The sequence below is a fragment of the Chiloscyllium plagiosum genome, unplaced genomic scaffold (assembly GCF_037043375.1).
Source record: "Chiloscyllium plagiosum isolate Xiang-an unplaced genomic scaffold, Cpla_swu_hap1 HiC_scaffold_16, whole genome shotgun sequence".
Taxonomy (NCBI): Eukaryota; Metazoa; Chordata; class Chondrichthyes; order Orectolobiformes; family Hemiscylliidae; genus Chiloscyllium; species Chiloscyllium plagiosum.
This window is the reverse complement of record NW_028270154.1, coordinates 84,961,593-84,983,047: the sequence shown is the minus strand read 5'-3', so window position 1 is coordinate 84,983,047 and position 21,455 is coordinate 84,961,593. Positions and strand designations below refer to the sequence as shown.

The 21,455-nt window shown below is 41.3% G+C and overlaps 1 protein-coding gene across 4 annotated transcripts in view; it reads left to right on the top strand.

The window, feature by feature from the left end:
- jakmip2 (janus kinase and microtubule interacting protein 2) overlaps window positions 1-21,455 on the top strand; it is a 277,735-nt gene that overhangs the window by 107,754 nt on the left and 148,526 nt on the right. For 3 of the 4 annotated variants that reach the window (XM_043704011.2, XM_087995065.1, XM_043704012.2), the window contains exon 2: window positions 13,485-13,635. The exons of the other annotated variant lie outside the window; for it this stretch is intronic. The gene's annotated coding sequence lies outside the window, so the exon portion shown is untranslated. The remainder of the gene's footprint in view (window positions 1-13,484; window positions 13,636-21,455) is intronic. 4 annotated transcript variants of the gene reach the window in all.

Below are 21,455 nucleotides of genomic sequence, written 5' to 3'. Positions count from 1 at the left end.
ATCAACATGTATGAACTGTAGAGAAAGAAAAGGCATAAACTGGACAGCAAATCCTTTCCTTAAAAAATAAGTGTACTGAAGTGAAAGGGCTTTTTTTAAAATTTAAATGCAGTGAGCCTTCTAGTGCCTTAACATTTAATTCTAACACTTGCATCTATTGATGTGGCTTTGCTGTTTATCTCCCATGTATTCTAAACACCTTGGTTGACAATCTGTAGATGGCACAATGAGTCAACATGCACCCCACAATACATACTATCACAAGTCCCTTTGGAAGTTCAGCCTTTTCATGAATGACTAGGAAAGCAAGTGACAAGTAAACAGGTATTTCTAATCAATATGTGCATTTTGATGCACCAGCAATTAAAATGGAGGCTGCATTGGACTGCTCCACATCAAAGTTATCACAAAGGGGATATGCTGGCAATATCAAAAAAAATTACAATGAAGTTGCGCATGTCGTCAATCTTCAGCCTCGCTGCTGTGGATTGCTACTTGGGGGTGGAAGAAAGAGGGTTAATTTGCTATCGTCTCATTGTGGGAAGAGACTAGCTTCTGACAGGCCATAAAGGGATTAGCAGGCTCAGTCTGCCCTTCTACATTGGATCGTGCACAGAGGTGAAATGAAGGGGAAACAGAAAGACGTTCCTTTGTAAAGGGAGACTGCAGCAATGCAGCAAAGCCCACAGTTCCAAAAGACACAAAAATGATTGCAGCTGTTGATTTCAGTCTTCTGCTGGCGAACAGGCTTTTGCCTCCATTTGGACGTGTGCTCGATTATAAAACCTTTACCATTTTTCTTTGGTCACTGCAATTAATAAGTACCATATTATTCCAGGATTTTTAACTTTTGTGTTACAGTTGTGCATCATTTGTCCAACGCTGTTGATTTTCCTCATTAGTTCTACTTCCAGTTGTATAAGATTGAATCATCTATTGTGGTTTGCATTGCTGGTCATCAGAGATCCTCTGTATGTTAATGTTAGCTACATACAGTGTTCTTTCTTCTCCTCTTGATATTTTAGCTCTGTGCCTCCCTGCTGACAGGTCAAAATGCCTGGTACAAATGTCAGCCAAAAACTCTGAAATTGAGCAGTTTTACCTCATTTGGAGAAGACATTTAATGTAAGATAGCAAGAAGCAAAAATATACCCAATCCGTGACTGAACACGTCAGGCTTTACTTTAGATTATTTGCTTAGAGGATCTTCACCAGAAGCCAAAAACGTAACCATAAAAAAACTGTCTTATTTTTCTATCTTTTTACTATGCTTCTGTTGTGACTCTAAATTAGTGTGCATTCATGCCTAAAAGCTAAGACAGCAATTAACATATTTAGTGTAAAATACAACCAGAAAAGTATTGAAACAGCAGTACATGCGCTCTCAAGGCTGGAAGAGGTTAATCTGCCAAATGAGAAGATTAACATTTACATCTCATTGTATCATTTCCAACTCAGTTAATTTTCTAAAGAGCCTCATTTTTCTGATGTGATTAAACTTTGTACTGGGTGACTGTGCTGTACAGTTCATGGGCTGTGCAGCATAAATGTTAATAAAATTCATTGAAAATAGTGCCGGATCTATCCAGGGTCTGGACCACTGAGTCACAAACCACATTTAGTTTGTCTGTTGACTTTGCTTAGCAGATACAAGAGACAGTCTTTAGATGGAGATGGAGGTATGGTCAGGGTGAGTCTTATAGATGCTGGGCAGGCTTTGGAGCATGAAGAGGTGAGTTACCTTCTGCAATATTCTTAGCCTCACCTGTTTTTGCAGATAGAGCCTTAATGTGGCTTGTCCATTCAATTTCTGGTTGATGGTAATGTCTGGGATTTTGACAGTGGGGATTTCACCAATGGCCATATAATTGAATATCAAGTAATAGTTAGATTCTCTCTCATTGGGCAAAGTCATTGTCTGGCAGTTGTGTGATGGTGCTTCAACATCAGAGGAGTTGCAAATAATGCTCAATGTTGTACAATTGTCAGTGAACATCCCCACTTCGGATCTTAGGATGAAGGGAAGGTCGTTGATAAAGCAGAGGAAGGGATAATTGGACATAAAACACTATCTTGAGGACCTCCTGTGAATTTGTAACTAAAGAGTTAGTATTTTTCACAGTTAACAACCCATGATGGCATTTCAAACTTAAAGATCATCAATCAAGAGAGGTTTAGCAAAATCGTTTGGCAATTAGGTAAAGAAGCGTTGAAAGAAGAATTAATTCTTTCTACAATGTATCAAATAAACATCCACAGTGTGGACCCAGGCTTCAATATTTGGCAGCTTGAATTGGAAGGAACCTTTCTATGAATATATGCTTTCTGAAAATAATCAAGGATGCCTTTCTGATAATGACGCTGCTCCAAAAATATTCTGTCTTATCAGCTCTCAGAAGCTGAGCAGAGTCTGACCAGAGTGGGCACAATGACAAGAGAAGACGCAGGAGAAATACAGGGCAAGTGGTCTCAATCTTTTTTCACATTTTTTGAATAAACAAACAAACGAAACAAAAAATCTTATTTAGCTAAAAGTACAGAATGTATTTGCAGATGGTGGGCCACAAATCTGATATTATGGCAACTTTGAATTTGCCATTATAAATGGCTGATTCAAAATTTAAAATCATGGTCCCATTTCAAATATTGGCCAATAGGGTCATACAGCACAGAACCAGACCCTTCGGTCCAACCAGTCCATGTCGATCATAATCCCAAACTAAACTAGTCCCACCTGTCTGCAACTGGCCCATATTCCTCCAAACCTTTCCTATGCATGTACTTATCCAAATGTCTGAGGGGTGTAATTATACCCACATCCATCACTTCCTCTAATGCCTGCCATTCTAACTGTCTGCTGGGTTGCCCATAACTGAGACTCTGCAATCAGATTTGTACCCTCCTAAATGAGAAAACAACAAGATATAAGCTAAGATATTGCTTCCTTTTTGCAGACCTCATTGGAATATGCTTGTGTGTGAACATTTAGACAGAGAAACCGATCAGGAATGGTTAGAGGCGGCATGGTGGCTCAGTGGTTAGCACTGCTGCTTCACAGCGTTAGGAACCTGGGCTCGATTCCAGCCTCGGTCGACTGTGTGGAGTTTGCACATTCTCCCTGTGTCTGCGTGGGTTTCCTCCAGGTGCTCCGGTTTCCTCCCACAGTCCAAAGATGTGCAGGTCAGGTGAATAGGTCCATTAGTTAGGGGGAATGGGTCTGGGTGGTTACTCTTTGGAGGGTCGATTTGGACTAGTTGGGCCAACGGGCCTGTTTCCACACTGTAGGTAATCTAATCTAATAATACAATGCTTTGCTCATATGGTTTATCATGTGTTTTGTATCTGCTGAAGTCATTGGTCAAACTGTAAGTTTTAATCATGGTGCACAGCCTTCCCAACACTGCCACAGGTTTCTGGCTAATCTTAGTGGACCTTATCAAGTTGAAAGGAGATTGAACTATCTAAGAAGGACTCCAGACAGAAAGAAATCCCGCAGAGTGTGTCATGTGAATATGCACAAAAGAAAGTAAAGCAAAAGAAGTCTGTGCTATTGGTAACAACACAGAGTGAACAGCATATGTACAGTACCTGAGCCTGCTGATAAGATTCTACACACAGAATGGTCACCTTGGAACAGGACTTCAAGGTGACACCAGAGTTTGGAACTAATAGAGACTGGCAGTGGTGAGAGATGTACTCACAAATTTGTGAAATATTCTGACATAATGTAAAACAGATGATTAGCACTGACAAGCATTATATGGTCACAAAAATGGAAAATTGCTGGAAATGCTCGGCAGGTCTAGCAACATATGTGGAGAGAAATAATCTTTAATGTTTTGTGTTCAGTGACAGAAATGTTAACTCTGATTTCTCTCCACAGATACTAGCTGAGTTTTACCAGCAATTTCTGTTTTCGTTTCGGATTTACAGCATCCTCAGTTCTTCTGGTTTTATTTAAACATTAAATAGCTTTGCTTTCACTTCCTCTGTTCTGTGTGTGTGTGTGCAGTTTTCCTTGTCTTAGTGCACTGTTGAAAGTGTAATTACTTCAGGTCCTTTGATTCTTCATCAGCTGTAGCTATATTTAGCTGCCAACTAGTTTGGCAAAATCCCTACACAACAGATCAACCCTCATACCAATCAATCAAAGGATTAGCTCGAGTAGTTCTCATACGTAGGCTGCTTTATACTTAATTGCTTGAGTTAATCCAATGAGTGACAAGAAGATATGTTTGATCTGTTTTATAGGTGCTTGATTGAAGTGGACTTTGCATTAAGATCTTTTGTTACCATTTTACTCGGTTACTGAAACTTGAGAGTTTGGTACAACATGCCACTTGAGTACTGTATTATCTTGTTGCTATAGGCTTAGACATATGTTAGTCATCTCTTAATCTCCTGAAGTATATATAGAATTGCTTCACAGTCAGGGAAGAGCTGTTTTCCTTTAATATAGTTATATCATGAGCTAGGTAGCATGAATAGAATTATTTATGCCACTTTTGGAATATTGTGTGCAATTCTGATTTCCCTCCTATCAAAAAGATGTTGTGAAACTTGAAAGGGTTCAGAAAAGATTTACAAGGATGTTGCCAGGGTTGGAGGGTTTGAGCTACAGGGAGAGGCTGAATAGGCTGAGGCTGTTTTCCTTGGAACGTCAGAGGCTGAGGGGTGACCTTATAGAGGTTTATAAAATCAAGAGGGACATGGATTGGGTAAATAGACAAGGTCATTTCCCTGGGGTGGGGGAGTCCTGAACTAGAGGGCATTGGTTTAGGGGGTGAGAGGGGAAAAATATAAAAGGGACCTAAGGGGAAACTTTTTCACACAGAGGGTGGTGCGTGTATGGAATGAGCTGCCAGAGGAAGTGGTGGTACAATGACAATATTTAAAAGACATCTGGATAGGTATATTATGGGGAAGGATTGAGAGGGACATGGACCAAATGCTGGCAAGTGGGACTAGATTAGGTTAGGACATCTGGTCAGCATGGACAAATTGAACCGAAGAGTCTGGTTACTTGTTGTACAGCTCATTGACTCTCTGACTCTAAAATCATTTATGGCGAACGTATTATGCACTATAATTTTCTGAGGAAAAGGAGGTGCAAATCTCACTTAATATTGAGAATAGTATATAACATTTTGCTTGCATTTTAATGAAGTAATTCAGACTCAATTCAAGATAATGTTAAAATGGTAGCACATTGCTCGATACATTGACACAAAATGTCTTTGTGCATTGTTTTAATGTAGCGTCTGAACATTTATTTTAGGGTGTAATATGCTACAGTAGTACACACAAGGATTCAATGTAAAATATGCTGTCCACTCCGCTATTGTCCCCAAAGTGTGCAGAGTAAAGATGGAGACGTGAATTTCAATTTTCATTATTTAATGTTGGCAACAGTGTAAAGCCAATTTATCACAATCTCACCTAGAGAATCTAGGTTAAAAAAATTGAAATTAATTTGACTGATTGGACCACATGTACCAAAGCTGTGGTCTGACAAAGGGTCACTGGACCCAAAATGTTCACTCTGATTTCTCATCACAGATTCTGCCAGACCTGCTGAGTTTTTTCAGCAGATTCTATTTTTTGTACAAAAGCTGTGGATGGGTTAAACCTTTTCAGAGCAGAACAGCATGGTGGCTCAGTATTTAGTACCACTGCCGCACGGTGCCAGGGATCTGGGTTTGATTCTGCGTAGAGTTTGCACATTCTCCCCAAGTCTTTGTGAGATTGTTCTGGTTTACTCTCACAGACCAAAGACATGCAAGTTGGGTGGATTTGCTAAAGTGTCCAGGGTTATAGGGGAGGATCTGGATGGGATGCTCTTCGGAGGGTCAGTATGGGCTGAATGGACTGCTTCCACCCTTAGGGATTCCATGAGTACAGTCTGCTTTTAATTCAAATAATCTAGCAATTCGATATTTGTTACAAAAAATCCATTTTTGTGTGTTATTTATGCTGCTTAATTCAAATGATTGGATGAGTTATTTATATGTGCTAGTTATTCTATGGAGATATAAGCATTTTTAATCTTTATGTTCGGTTGAGATGCACATATTTAAAATTCATTCATGGGATGAGGGCCTGGATGGCCAGCATTTATTAGGCAAACGTGAGGACTGCAGATGCTCGAAACCCGAGCCTAGATTAGAGTGGTGCTGGAAAAGCGCAGCAGGTCAGGCAGCATCTGAGGAGCAGGAAAATCGACGTTTCGGGCAAAAGCCCACTTTAATCCAAAACAGCATTTATTGCCCATCCCTAATTGCCCAGAGGGCAGTTAGGAGTCAACCACATTGCTGTGGGTCTGTAGTCAATGTAGGCTAGACCAGGTAAGGATGGCAGTTTCCTTCCCTGAAGGACATTAGTGAACCAAATGGGGTCTGGTAAATAAAGACCAGATGGACATTGATTTATAGAACAGAGTGAACTTTGAACATTGAGTGACTCACCCTAAAGTCAGGCTATTGCTCATGGATCCTTGTCATATTCTTTCAGAATTATTTCAGATATTATTTCAACAGTTCCAACAGTGCTCATGGAGTCAGATTAAGAAAGTAAATTGTAGCAGGATTGAATAGGGCTAGGGTCAGAGTAATTCCCTCAGGAATTGGACAGCTGTACCATTTAATTGGCTGACTGATTTACTGTCACGTGTACCAGAGTACAGTGAAAAGGTTTGTTTACAAGCAGGACAGTCAAATCATAGAAAGCAAGGATGTACGATCGAAGTCTGTAACAAACTTAGACAGAGGCATGCAGGTTCCATTGCACAGGGTGTGCATTAGGCGAGATCAATGTTGGCAAGATCAGCATTATTTGAGGCTAGAGAATCCATTCATCAGCTCTCTTTGCTCCAAGGACAACAGTTCCAATGTCTTTAATCTACCCTCTTCACTGAATTAGAGATGCTGGACTGGAATGTACAAAGTTACAAATCACACAACACCAGGTTATAGTCCAACAGGTTTATTTGGAAGCACCAGGTAATTTTAAATTGATGATGATAAAATTATTTATGGTATTGTATAAGCAGCCAACACTTAAAGATGATAAGGCAACATGACCGGGTGAGATGGTGCCAAGGTTATTGAAGGAGGAGAGAGTAGGAATCAAGAGACAAGGCTGAGGTGTTCAATAATATTTGTCAATAATATTTGTCTTGACCTAAGAGAAGGAAAATACAGTCACTAGATAATTTTAAATTGATGATGATAAAATTATTTATGGTATTGTATAAGCAGCCAATACTTAAAGTTGATAAGGCAACATGACCGGGTGAGATGGTACCAAGGTTATTGAAGGAGGAGAGAGTAGGAATTGCAGAAATGTTGGTAAATATCTTTCAATTTTCATTGGGCCAGAGGATGAGAAGTTGCAATAATTACGTCCTTGTTCTGGAAAGGATTAGTCTAGCAATTACAGACCGGTCAATTTAACATGTGATGGGGAACCATCGAGAATCAATTCTTCAAGATAGAATTAACAGTCATCCGGAAAATATAGACTGACTGATTCAGAAAAGTTGGCATGGATTTGTCAAGGGCTGTTAATGTGATATACATGGACCATAGAATAGAATCATAGAATCCCTATAGTGTGGAAAGAGGCCCTTTGGTCCATCAAGTCCACACTGACCTTCCAAGGAGTAACACACCCAGACCCTTTCCCCTACCCTATCATCCAAATTTCCCCTGACTAATGCACCTAACCTACACATCCCTGAACACTATAGGCAATCAGCATGGCCAATCCACCTAACCTGCACATCTTTGGACTGTGGGAGGATTAGATTAGATTAGACTACCTACAGTATAGAAACAGGCCATTTGGCCCAACAAGTCCACACCAACCCTCTGAAGAGTAACCCACCCAGACCCATTCCCCTACTCTATATTTACCCCTGACTAATGCACCTAACACTATGGACAATTTAGCATTGCCAATTCACCCCACCTGCACATCTTTGGACTGTGGGAGGAAACTGGAGCACCCGGAGGAAACCCACGCAGACACGGGGAGAATGTGCAACCTTCAGACAGACAGTCGCTCAAGGTTGGAATCAAACCCAGGTCCCTGGCGCTGTGAGACAGCAATGCTAACCACTAAGCTATCACGCCACCCTAAAGATTTCCAAAAATGTTCTTTTTCATTCACAGGATGAAGGCACAGCTGGCTAAACCAGCATTTATTGGCCAACTCTAATTGCTCTAAAGAACAGTCAAGAGTCAACTAAATTGCTGAGGGTCTGGAGTCACATGTAGGCCAGACCAGGTATAGATGGCAGATTCCTTCCCTAAGGGACATTAGTGAACCAGATGGATTTTCCCAACAATTGACAATAGTTTCATGGTCATTGGACTCTTAATCCCAGACATTTGTTGTATTCAAATTCCACCTTTGGCTGTGGCAGGACTTGAATCTAGGTCCCCAGAATGTTACCTGGGTCTCTGAATTTAACAGCCCAGCAATAATATCGCTAGGCCATTGCTTCATCCAAGTGTTCAATGCAATGTCATATGACAGGCATCTGAGGCAAGTTCTAGGTCATAGGACGGAAGCGACGGTAGCAACGTGGATACAAAATTGGCTGAGGGGTGGGCAACAGAGAATAATGACCAATGGGTACTATAGAGGCTGGAAGATGCGGTTGAGTTCCTTGAGTTGGTATTGCAACTATGTTCTTCCTGATGTGTATTAATGGTCTAGGCCTTGGGACAATTTTGAAATTTGCAGTTGATGCAACACCTGTGAGAATGGTAGACTGTGAGGAGGATTGTGTAGAGTTCCAAAAGGACATTTGATATGTTGGGTGGAGTATGTGGAAATGTGGCAGATGAAATTCAATGTAGAGAATTGTGAGGTAATGCAGTTTGGTCCAAAAAATGTGGCAAAACAGTATAACATAAATGATACTATTCTCAACAATGTACAGGAGCAGAGAGACCTGATGGCGTGCTTTTGCCTGAAACGTTGATTTCCCTGCGCCTTGGATGCTGCCTGACCTGTGCTTTTCCAGCACCACTCTAATCTAGACTCTGATCTCCAGCATCTGCGGTCCTCACTTTTGCCTGTGTACATGCAGAAATCATTACAGGTTGCAGAACAGGTTGAGAGAGTTGTTCATAATGTATGTACAGAGGAACCTCGATTATCCAAAGGATACACGCGGGGAGTATTTTGCTCAGTTAATCGAGTTCTGGCTGATCGAGTTCCAGATAATCAAATGCCAGACAACATAGTTTACCAAGCATCCGGACTTTGCGATCTTACTGGATAATCTAATATTTGGATAATCAAATGCCTGATAATCAAGGTTTCTCTGTAGTTTTCCAGGCTTCATAAATAGAGGTATAGAGTGCACGAACTGAGAGTTTGTGATGAGCCAATATAAGACACTGAATTGGCCTGAGCTGGAGTATTGTGAACAGTTCTGGGCAACATGCTATAGGAAGGATGTGATAGCATCAGAAATAATGCAAAAAAGGCTTTTGAGAATGGCTCCAGAGATGAGAAACTTCAGTTATGAGGAGAAATTGGAGAAGTTTGGACTGTTTTCCTTGAAGAGGAGGAAGCTAAAAGATTTGCTTGTTCTCAAAATAATAAGTTAGCTCTGGACTGAGTAGATAGGGTGAAACTATTCCTACTCAAGCAGATTGAGATCAGAGCCCACTGTTTAACAAAAGAAAATGCAATGTAAGAAAACAACCTTTTCAATCAGTGAACAGTTAAGGTCTGGAGTGCACTTCCTGAAAATGTAGTGGAGGCAGGTTCAGTTGAAGCGTTCAAGAGGATGTTGTTTGTATTTAAGTAATTATTCAATTTGTAGCATTATCAGAAATCACAGGAGATTGGCACTAAGTTGTAATGCTCATAAAGCTAGTGCAGACACAAATGAGCTTCTCTCTTCATCATAATGCTGCTGTAAGATCTTTCTTGGCCTATACCATTCTCTGTTAAGTTCAATGATCTGTTAACACGTACTCAATCCAATTTCACAGAATCCATTGGGTATAGAAGTAGGCCATTTGGCCCATCAAGTCCACACCGACCCTCTGAAGAGCATCCCACCCAGACCCACCTCTCTACCATGTCCCTGTAACGCTGCATGGCTAATCCACCCAGCCTGCACATCCCTGAACACTATGGGCAATTTCCCATTGCTAATTCACCCTAACCAGCACATCTTTGAACTGTGGGAGGAAACCAGGAAACCCATGCAGACACAGGGAGAATGTGCAAACTCCGCACAGACAGTCACCCAAGGTTGGAATCGAACCCGGGTCCCTGGAGCCGTAAGGCAGCAGTGCTAACCACTGAACCGCCATGCTGCCCCTTTTTATATTAGTTTCATATATAAAATCTTATTACCCATATTTTCCTTAAACCTTTTATTCCATGCTGTTTGCTTATTAGATTCCCCACAGTGTGGAAACAAGCCTTTCAGCCCAACAAGTCTGCACCGACCCTCTGAAGAGTAACCCACCCAGACCCATTCCCCTACCCTATATTTACCTCTGACTAATGCACCTAACACTATGGGGCAATTTAGCATGGGCAATTCTGACCTGCACATCTTTGGATTGTGGGAGAAAACTGGAGCACCCAGAGGAAATCCACGCAGACACAGGGAGAATGTGCAAACACCACACAGTCAGCCGAGGCAGGTATCGAACCCAGGTCCCTGGTGCTGTGAGGCAGCAGTGATAACCACTGAGCCATCGTTTGAGCATATTGTTTGGCTTAGGAACAGCAAATTTGTACTTTCAGTAGGAATAATTTTGAATCAAAGTCAAATTACAAATCATGTCTTTCCTAATCCTCCTGCTTTTCATTCTCTCTGGAGTTTTAGGATTTTTAAGTGTTAATTCCTAGGACTATGTAAATAGTACCTCCCATAATGATGTGTAAAAGAACACATGACTATGAGAAACCTGTGAGAATGGTCATAACTTCTACACTATCATCCCCTTCATGTGAAGCTGTATACAATTCCTTAATATAGTAGCCAGGCCATGCAGATGCTGGTATTGGACTGAGGTGGACAACGTCAGAAATCAGATGACACCAGGTTAGAGCCCAACAAGTTTATTTGAAATCAAAAGCTTTCATAGTGCTGCCCCTTCACCAGGTGAACGTTTGTGGCTTTCATTCAGCTTCTGACCTTCAGATAGTAAACCAGTTGTGTTTTAAGATGAGAGGAGAGATATTTAAAAAAGGCATGCGAGGCAATTTTTTTTTTACACAGAGGGTGGTTTGCGAATGGAAGTGGTGGAGGTTCAAACATTTAAAAGACATTTGGATAAGTAAATGGTTAGGAAAGGTTTGGAGCGAATTAGGCCAGGAGCAGGCAGGTGGGACTAGCTTGGTTTGGGTTTATGGTTGGCATGGACTAGTTGGACCAAAGGATCTGCTTCTGTGCTGTATGACTCTACGATTCTATCATTCAGTAATTACTCCAAAGCTATTAGCCAAAATACAGCACTCCAATATTTGACTGTCTGCCTCTTTCTCAGTCCCAGATTTGTTTATGTCTTCTCTTCCATTTAAATCCCATGAGAACTGAAAACCAGCTGATTACCGTACCACAAAGTAAAGGGTACCATATTGTTCCAATTCCCATGTTTCCAATGGGATTTGAGTGAAGAGCTACATGCTGTTCTCTCTACATAACAACCAGCTCCAGCAAGACACTTTCCAGTACTTTCCACAGACCAGAATTGTACAGTGCAATAATGTTGGAATACTTACTACCAGAATCTTAGTACAAGTCGAATAGTTCAAATTGTTACTGTGTAGGGATAAGGGTGGTCTTTTGTCATCAACAGAGGAATAATAGAAGCACATCATGGTGGAATTTTCATGCAGCATTGCAATACCGCACCTTAACAGTCATACAATTCAATGAAAGCCAATGCTTGTTCGGTCTTTAAAATGAAACTTTTTGCAGCAACTAGTGTTTTCCCTTTTATATGTGCTGAGCTTCATGATTTCCCACTTCAGAAAGGATTCTCTATTATGTGTCTTTACAGTGTTAAAAAGGACGACTTGCATTTAGATAGCAGCTTTCATGACAACCAGATGTCTCAAAGCACTTTACCAGTGATTACATATTTTTGGATTGTAGTTACTGTTGCAAAATGGGAATCTTGGCAGCCAATTCCACTCAGCAGATCTCCATGAAAAGCAGTGCTTTATCCGATAATCTTTGTCATCACGATTGGAGCATTAAATCTGTCCAGGGACACCAGGGAATAACCCTCCCACTATTCTTCAAAACTGGACGATGCCAACTTGGCTTTACATCACCCTTCCACGACAGCACTTCCAAAGTTGCAATGCTGTCTTGAACTGCGCTGGAGGGTTTTGCCTCCTCCTTATTTCTTTCATGCGATGTGCATGTTACTCGCAAGGACAGCATTTGTTGTCCATCTCTAACTGGTCTTACAGTCATACAGCACAGAAACAGACCCTTTGGTCCAGCCAGTCCATGCTGACCATAATCCCAAACTAAACTAGTCTCACCTGCCTGCTCCTGGCCCATATCCCTCCAATTGTCTTTTAAACTTATTTGTCAGGTCATTTTGGAGGACAGTGAAGTGGGAGATGGCATGGGGCAGGGTGACACTTGGTATACGGACACACAAGGTGGCCACTGAGCCAGCAGTTGGCCACTTGACACACAAGATGACCACTGGACCACAATATGGAGAGAGACAGCAGAGCAAACACAGACACTGTCTGGTGCCACCAGGATGCCAGCAAAATGCACTCACAACCTAGTTAATTAGTTTAAGATGGGAGGGGGAGAGAATGCATATACTGCCTGCCGAAGTGTCTGAGTCCAGCCAACATCTTTGATAGAAATGCTAACAGTTTGATACGGACTCAATACAAAGTGCTAATAGCTAATCAGGAAGAGCAATTAGCGCCCATTACAACAGCAATGGACTTCCACACAGACATTGAAACTGACAATGTCTGCGCTGAAACTGACAACGGTCATGCTGAAATTAACAAAGTCTGCACTGGAACTGACAATGATTGCAACAAAACTATTCACGATTCTGCAATGTTTACAATAAACAAACCATGTTACAAAGACAATAGTCTCATCACTGACCTATTATTAAAAAATGTATAATAGTATCTTTGCATGTGCTCCAGGTGGAGAGAAGACTCGCAGCTAACCACTGTACTGTTGGTGTCTTTCTGTCCCTGGATCTCCAGTATTTCCTTGTACAATAAACACTGTCATTGAACCACGACTCTGACTCTAAGGCGGGTGATTTCCCCCACAACAGCAGTTAAGAGTCAACTGCATTGCTGTAGGTCTGGAGTCGTGTGTGGGTCAGGCTAGGAGAGGAGGGTAGATTTCCTTTGCTAAAGGATATTAATGGACCAGATGTCTGACAAAACTTGAAGATTGCTTCATTGCCATCGTGACTGAATCAACTTTTCTTTTCCCCCAGGTTTATGAATTGAATTTAAATCCTATCAGCTGCCACAGTGGGATTGGAACCCATGTCCCCAAAGGATTAACTTGGGTTTCTGGATTACTGAACCGCTGACTTGAGTTTTGTCCAGCGTGGGATTTGAAAGTGAAAGCTGATTGATTTAGAGGTGGGTGTGCTGCTAGCTGAACAAGAACTGGTATATTGGCCTATTCGTGTATACTTTATATTGGATAAAAAAGTTTGAAAGTTGTTGGATACATATTTAACATAGATGGTAACCTTTACAGCACTATATCCCTTAATGATCCTGTTGTTATATACTTGTTGCAATAACTGAGTGCAGTTTTGGTCTCCTCATTTAAGAAAGGTTGGAATCACATTGGAGGTGATTCAGGGGAAGTTTATTAGTTTGTTGCATAGACTGAGTGGGTTGTCTTATCAAGAAAGTTTCAGACAGTTTCCACTAGAGTTTAGAACAGTGAGGCATGATTGGTTTGGAGCTTATCAGATGCTGAACAGTTTTGACAAGATGGATATGGTAAGGATGTTTCATTTTTCGGATAAGGCCCAAGCCAGAACATTTTTATTAAAAGCCAGTCACTCTGCTAAGATAGCCGTGATGTGCTGGTGTTGGACTGGGGTGGACAAAGTTAGAAATCAGACGATGCCAGGTTTTGGTCCACCAGGTTTCTTTGAAATCACAAGTTTATTCTGTGCCTGTACTCCTCTCCACTTCACCTGACAAAGGGGCAGTGCTCAGAAAGCTTGTGATTTCAAATAAACCTGTTGGACTATAACCCTGTGACTTCTGACTGTGCGAAGATAGCTTTGAGGGTTGAGTGACTTTGGAAGTCTCAGCCTCAGAGTGTGCTTGAAGCAGGGCCATTGACAAATTTTAAAATTGGTGGTAGGTTGATTCCATGACTGAACAAGGATCTACAGTTATCACAGAAAAGTGACAATATTGAATTTGAAACACAATCAGAGAAGCTTTGATCTTATTGGGTGGTCATAAAGTCATAGAGCTGTACAGCACGGAAACAGACCTTCGGTCCAACTCATCCATGCCGACCAGATATCTAAAATTAATCTAGTCTTATTTGTCAGCATTTGGCCCATACCCCTCTAAACCCTTCCCACTCAAAAACCCATCCAAATGCTTTTCAAATGTTGTAGTTGTACTAGCCTCCAACACTTCCTCTGGTAGCTCATTCCATACACGCACCACCTGCATGAAAATATTGCCCCTTAGGTCCCTTTTAAATCTTTCCCCTCTCACCTTGAACCTATTTTGAAGGGCAAAATGGCCTAATTTTGCTCCCAATTCATATATTTGCACTGTAGTAATAAGTAGACTTTAAGATGCGTTTCAAGGTGCTTTTTTAAAACAAAACAATAATGCATTAAAAATAACTTGAAAACTTGTGAACATCAATTTTTGGATCAGCTTAATTCTCTTAGAGCTCATTTCAAATTGGATGCTCCTTTATCAGGAAATATGTGTGACTGGACTTGAAAAATATGTGCTTTAAATGTTAAAAAAAACTAAAAACAAAAATCAGTCAGACGTATCAATCAAAAGTAACAGAATTCAAAATTGAAACCAAATTATTCCTTTTCATCTTTACAGTCAATTGTTCTGTTTTGCTGCAATCAATTAATCAATTTTAGTGGTGTGTCTCATGTACAGGAAACTGGGTTAAAGCTAAATTTGAACAACTTATTTCACACCCAATTTATTCTACAGCAGGCAAATCAAGGAGATTCTTAATTCCCTTCGGTTAAACAGGATTTAAGTTTGATTAAAAGATTCATGTCTAAACTACTACAATGGCAAGCTCCATGTACAACATGATATTTAAAGGTGTATATTCAGTACAAAAAGCACAGTTTTAAGTGGATGTTTTTAGTTTAATTTTAAAATGTTTACATTTTCAACTCTATTTCTTGTTGTTTATCTCTATTTCTACCCATCATACCACTGATATCATAGACTCGTAGAAATGTAAAGCACGGAAACAGACCCTTCAGTCCAACGTGTCCATGCCGATCAGATATTCTAAACTAATCCAGTTCCATTTGACAGCATTTGGACCATATCCTTCCTATTCTGATACCCATCCAGATGCCTTTTAAATGTTGTAATTGTGCCAGCCTCCACCACTTCCTTTAGCAGCTCCTTCCATAAACAGCACCAGCCTCTGCGTGAAACTGTTGCCCCTTAGTTGTGCCCTGGGTGGTTTGTTCTTTCAATTAAAATAAGAGAATTTAATAAGTATTAGCACCAGGAAAAAAGTACGATTGCGTGGCCAATGGCTATCTCCCTCTGATGTTCACTGTTAGGTGCGTGGTCTAGTTTGAAGGTTAAACAGCCTTGTTCAAACTTTGCTTGTGGTCTGCTACAGTGAAACACAAATTGGAATTGCTTTTGCTTAACATGGTCAGAATGAATTTTCAATTGGCTAGACTGTATTGAAACTAAATTAAAATAATTACGTTTTGCTGTTTGACTGGAATTGAAAGTAAATAAAGCTGTGATTAATTTCCTTTTAAGACTCTCTAGCTCAGTGCTTACTTTCAGTGCAGAAAGCAAGACTCTCCATCTTGGTAGAAATGGCTTTTGAAGCATGAATCCACCCTCAAAAGTTCTACCCTCGAAACAAACCCTCACTATTTGTGTAGTGAGGACTCAAGATGTAATTTAGCATATTAAAGTGTTGCTACCTCAGTCAGATTTAAGTTTTGCTAGTGGGATGTCCAAGACGTAACGTGTACATTTTAGACCTGATTCAGAAAGTCTAAACTTATCAATACTGTTGTGAGGTTGAAGGTTTGAGAGCGAAAGCTGTTTTGCACTGAGAGCCTGCAGGCACCTGTCATGTGATGGACTAGCTGCCTCAGAGTGTACTGGAAAATTGAAAACATGTAACATTTGGCTCTAAGCTAGATATCTCTGTTGTTTTGACCACAATTTGAATCTAATCAATCAGTTTAAATTATGCTCCAGGATACTAAAACCCAATCATGTCTGAATTTTTTTTGCCAACCTTGAACCAATGAGGTGATTCGATGTTTGGGGTATTAGGAAGCAGACATTTTGGAATGTTAGATCAAGACTAACTGTAATCAAGAGAGTAACTGCCATTCAAAACACTGTCTATAAAAGGTACCATTTTCATATGAAACATCTATGCAGCAAAAGACCAAAGACGACCCAGGGAGATCTACAATCAGAGGAAGACAGACAGCGACGATGACAGACACTGAGTAGTTTCGAAATTAAGTTGATTTAATTTTAATATGGGTTTACTGGAACAGTATATTGTTATAGAGTTGAAGACAGATAATAAGTAGTTAAGAGAAAGGAGGCTTACAGTTGTAACTAGTTGTCGAGAGTGTGATGCTGGAAAAACATAGTAGGTCAGGCAGCATCTGAGTAGCAGGAGAGATGATGAAGGGCTTTTCCAGCACCACACTCTCGACTCTAATCTCCAGCATCTGCAGTCCTCACTTTCGCCTAGTTGTAAATGGTAGTTGTTTAATATTCACTTTTAGACTTAAAGAATAAATTGATTTTCTTTTTCTTTGAATAATGGAATTTGGAGAATTCTCTGTCACTCATACTTTAACAGATTATGAGACGAGGTGAGCTTTTCTGGGTGTTTGGTTTAATTAGCAGAATGGTTCACTGCTGTGACATGACAATACTCATAAGTATTGCTGAAAAAAGACTCATTTGTCAAAGTTTTATATTTTGCAGTCATCAGGACAGTTCATAGTAAAGTCATTTATATAATATTAATAATTGCTTGGGAAGTGGAGTCTGGTATAGACACTGTCTAATGGACAGTGCACTAGCTAATATGTTTGATATTTAACTGCCAAGTTTTGTTTAAATTTAACCGAGAGAATGATTTTCACTATTTGGATAACAAACACTTCAGGATTGTCAGTGAGACCAGGAGTATGGAGCACCATGTGTACTGGAAGCTATCTATATGTTGAGATACAGAGTCATGTTTTTTGTAGACATGTGCACACAGTGCCCTTTACAATGCAACAGAAATAGTTCTTTTCATTTTTAGCAATGATGATGTGTTATTTTGTGCAGCTTGATAGTTGTTCAGATGGACCCAGGTTTTCTTTTTGTTTTTCATATCGAGAGAGGGTGAGAGTCAGAGAGAGAGAGACACACAGATGCTGTCGGATTTCAGTTTGAAGAATACTTGTCCTTACTGCCCTCGAACTCAGATCTTATCAACATTGTGCAACTCAACCAATCAGAGGCCTGTTGTTGGGTAGAATTTGCTTAACGTAACAGACATGCCATGGTTCTTGATCTTGAATTATCTCTCTCACTGTTTAAATAACAACATTGCATTGTACAGGTCAAGAATATGTAGCATAAGTTGCAAAACTCTCCCAGTGTTTTATTTATAGCAGTCCAAATTCAGTTTATAGTCTAACAAACATGTTGTCTTGTGCAGGAGTCATGGGTTGGCATGAGTTAGCATTACATTGGCGTAGGGGCTTTGTAGAGCCATGGGGATGGGTGAGAATATTGGTTGGCTTGGGATGAATGAGAGGTGGATGCATAGACATGGTTGGAGATGAGGGATTGTGTGTGGGATGTGAATGATTGGAGGAGGAAAACTTTTTCTCTGTTCGTATGTTCCCTGTGGCTTTGACAAAGTGCCAAGGTTGGTCTTTCACCCAGCACACCTTCATACAGATCAAAATCCAAACAAGAAATAAGGCAGGGCAGGTGACTGAGGTGTCAGTGGGGAGCACTTTGGGGCCAGCGACCATAATTCTATTGGTTTTAAATTAGTCATGGTAAAAGATAGACCAGACCTAAAATTTGAAGTTCTAAATTGAAGAAAGGCCAGTTTTGAGAATGTGAGGCAAAAACTTTCAAAAGCTAATTGGGGGCGGATGTTCATAGGTAAAGGGACAGCTGGAAAATAGGAAGCCTTCAGAAATATGTTAACGAGAGTATAGAGACAGCATATTCCTGCTCGGGTGAAAGGAAAGGCTGGTAGGTATAGAGAATGCTGGATGGCGAAAGAAATTGAGGGTTTGGTTATGAAAAAGAAGGAAGCAAATGTCAGGTATAGACAAGAGAGATCAAGTGAATCCTTAGAGCATAAAGGCAGTAGGAGTATACTTAAGAGGGAAATCAGGAGGACAAAAAGGGGACATGAGATAGCTTTGGCAAATAGAGTTAAGGAGAATCCAAAGGGTTTTTAACAAGTACATTTAGGACAACAGGGTAACTAGGTAGAGAATATGGCCCTTCAAAGATCAGCAAGGCACCTTTGTATGGAGCTGCAGGAGATGGGGAAGATACTAAATGAGTATTTTGCATCAGCGTTTAATGTGGAAAAGGACATGGAAGATATAGAATGTAGAGAAATAGATAGTGACAGCTTGAAACATGTCCATATTACAGAGGAGGAAGTGCTGGATGGTTTTAAATGCATAAAAGTAGATAAATCCCCAGGACCTGATCAGGTGTACCCTAGAACTCTGTGGGAAGCTAGAGAAGTGATTGCTGGGCCTCTTACTGAGATATCGATTGTTACAGGTTAGGTGCCGGAAGACTGGAGGTTGGCTAGTGTGGTGCCACTGTTTAAGAAGGGTGGTAAGGACAAGCCAGGGAACTATAGACCAGTGAGCCTGACGGTGGTGGTGGGCAAGTTGTTGGAGGGAATCCTGAGGGATAGGATGTACATTTATTTGGAAAGACAAGGACTAATTAGGGATAATTAACATGGCTTTGTGCGTGGGAAGTCATGTCTCACAAATTTGATTGTGTTATTTGAAGAAGTAACAAAGAGGATTGATGAGGACAGAGCGGTAGATGTGATCTATATGGACTTCAGTAAGGCGTTTGACAAGGTTAGATCTCATGGAATACAGTGAGAACCAGCCATTTGGATGCAGAACTGGCTCAAAGGTAGAAGACAGAGGGTGGTGGTGGAAGGTTGTTTTTCAGACTGGAGGCCTGTGACCAGTGGAGTGCCACAAGCATTGGTGCTGGGTCCACTACATTGCATTATTTATATAAATGATTTGGATGTGAGCATAAGAGGTATAGTTAGTCAGTTTGCAGATGACACCAAAATTGGAGGTGTAGTGGACAGTGAAGAAGGTTGCCTCGGATTACAACGGATCTTGATCAGATGGGCCAATGGGCTGAGGAGTGGCAGATGGAGTTTAATTTAAATAAATGCGAGGTGCTGCATTTTGGGAAAGCAAATCTTAGCAGCACTTATACACTTAATGGGAAGGTCCTAGGGAGTGTTGCTGAACAAAGAGACCTTGGAGTGCAGGTTCATAGCTCCTTGAAAGTGGAGTCGCAGGTAGATATGATAGTGAAGAAGGCGTTTGGTATGCTTTCCTTTATTGGTCAGAGAATTAAGTACAGGAGTTGGGAGGTCATGTTGCGGCTGTACAGGACTTTGGTTAGGCCACTGTTGGAATATTGCGTGCAATTCTGATTTCCTTCCTATCGGAAAGATGTTATGAAACTTGAAAGGGTTCAGAAAAGATTTACAAGGATGTTGCCAGGGTTGGAAGATTTGAGCTATAGGGAGAAGTTGAACAGGCTGGGGCTGCTTTCCCTGGAGTATCGGAGGCTGAGGGGTGACCTTATGGGGGTTAATAAAATCATGAGGGGCAAGGATAGAATAAATAGACAAGGTTTTTTCCGTGGGGTGGGGGGAGTTCAGAACTAGAGTGCATAGGTTTAGGGTGAGAGGGGAAAGATATAAAAGAAACCCACGGGCAACTTTTTCACGTATGTGTATGGAATGAGCTGCCGGGGAAGTGGTGGAGGTTGGTACAATTACAACTTTTGAAAGGCATCTGGATGGGTATTTGAATAGGAAGGGTTTGGAGGGATATGGAGCGGGAGCTGGCAGGTGGGACTAGATTGGGTTGGGATATCTGGTCAGCATGGACGAGTTGGACCAAAGGGCCTGTTTCTGTGCTGTACATCTCTAAGACTCTAATTCTCGGACAGCTGGCAAAACTCCCATTTTTGCCTTCTCACCCAATGCCATTATGAAAATCCGTGGCACTCTTTGGCCAGGTTGGTAGGTATAGCAAGTCTGTCCTCTGAAAAGGAGTTCCTCCTCATCTCTGTCTCAAATGTGTGACTCCTTGTTCCGAGATTGTGCCCTCTGGTCCTATATTCTCCCGCACGAGAAAGCAATCTTTCTGCATCTACCCTGTCAAGTCTTCTCAGAATCTTGTGTGTTTCAATTAGATTGCCTCACATTCTTCTAAACTCCAATGTGTTGGGACAGTTTAACCCTAAAAGTAGAAAAGAGTGTGGCATGTCTGACTCTGTGCTGTTGTGTAGGTCTTGCAAGAGCATGGGGGCATTATACTACAGAAGAGATGTTGCTGGAATACACAGTGGCTCAGTGGTTAGCACTGCTGCCTCACAGCACTGGTTTGATTCCAGCCTCGGGTGACTGTCTATGAGAAGTTTGCACATTCTCCCCCTGTCTGCGTGGGTTTCCTCTGGGTGCTCCGGTTTCCTCCCGGGTCCAACGATGTGCAGGTTAGGGTGGATTGGCCATCGTAGAACTGTGTTCAGGGATGTGTAGGTTAGGTGCATGAGTCAGGGGAAATGTAAAGTAATAGGGTAGGGGAATGGATTTATTAGATTAGATTAGATTACTTACAGTGTGGAAACAGGCCCTTCGGCCCAACAAGTCCACACCGCCCCGCCGAAGCGCAACCCACCCAGACCCCTACATTTACCCCTTACCTAACACTACGGGCAATTTAGCATGGCCAATTCACCTGACCAGCACATCTTTGGACTGTGGGAGGAAACCGGAGCACCCGGAGGAAACCCACGCAGACACGGGGAGAACGTGCAAACTCCAGTCAGTCGCCTGAGGCGGGAATTGAACCTGGGTCTCTGGTGCTGTGAGGCAGCAGTGCTAACCACTGTGCCACCGTGCCGCT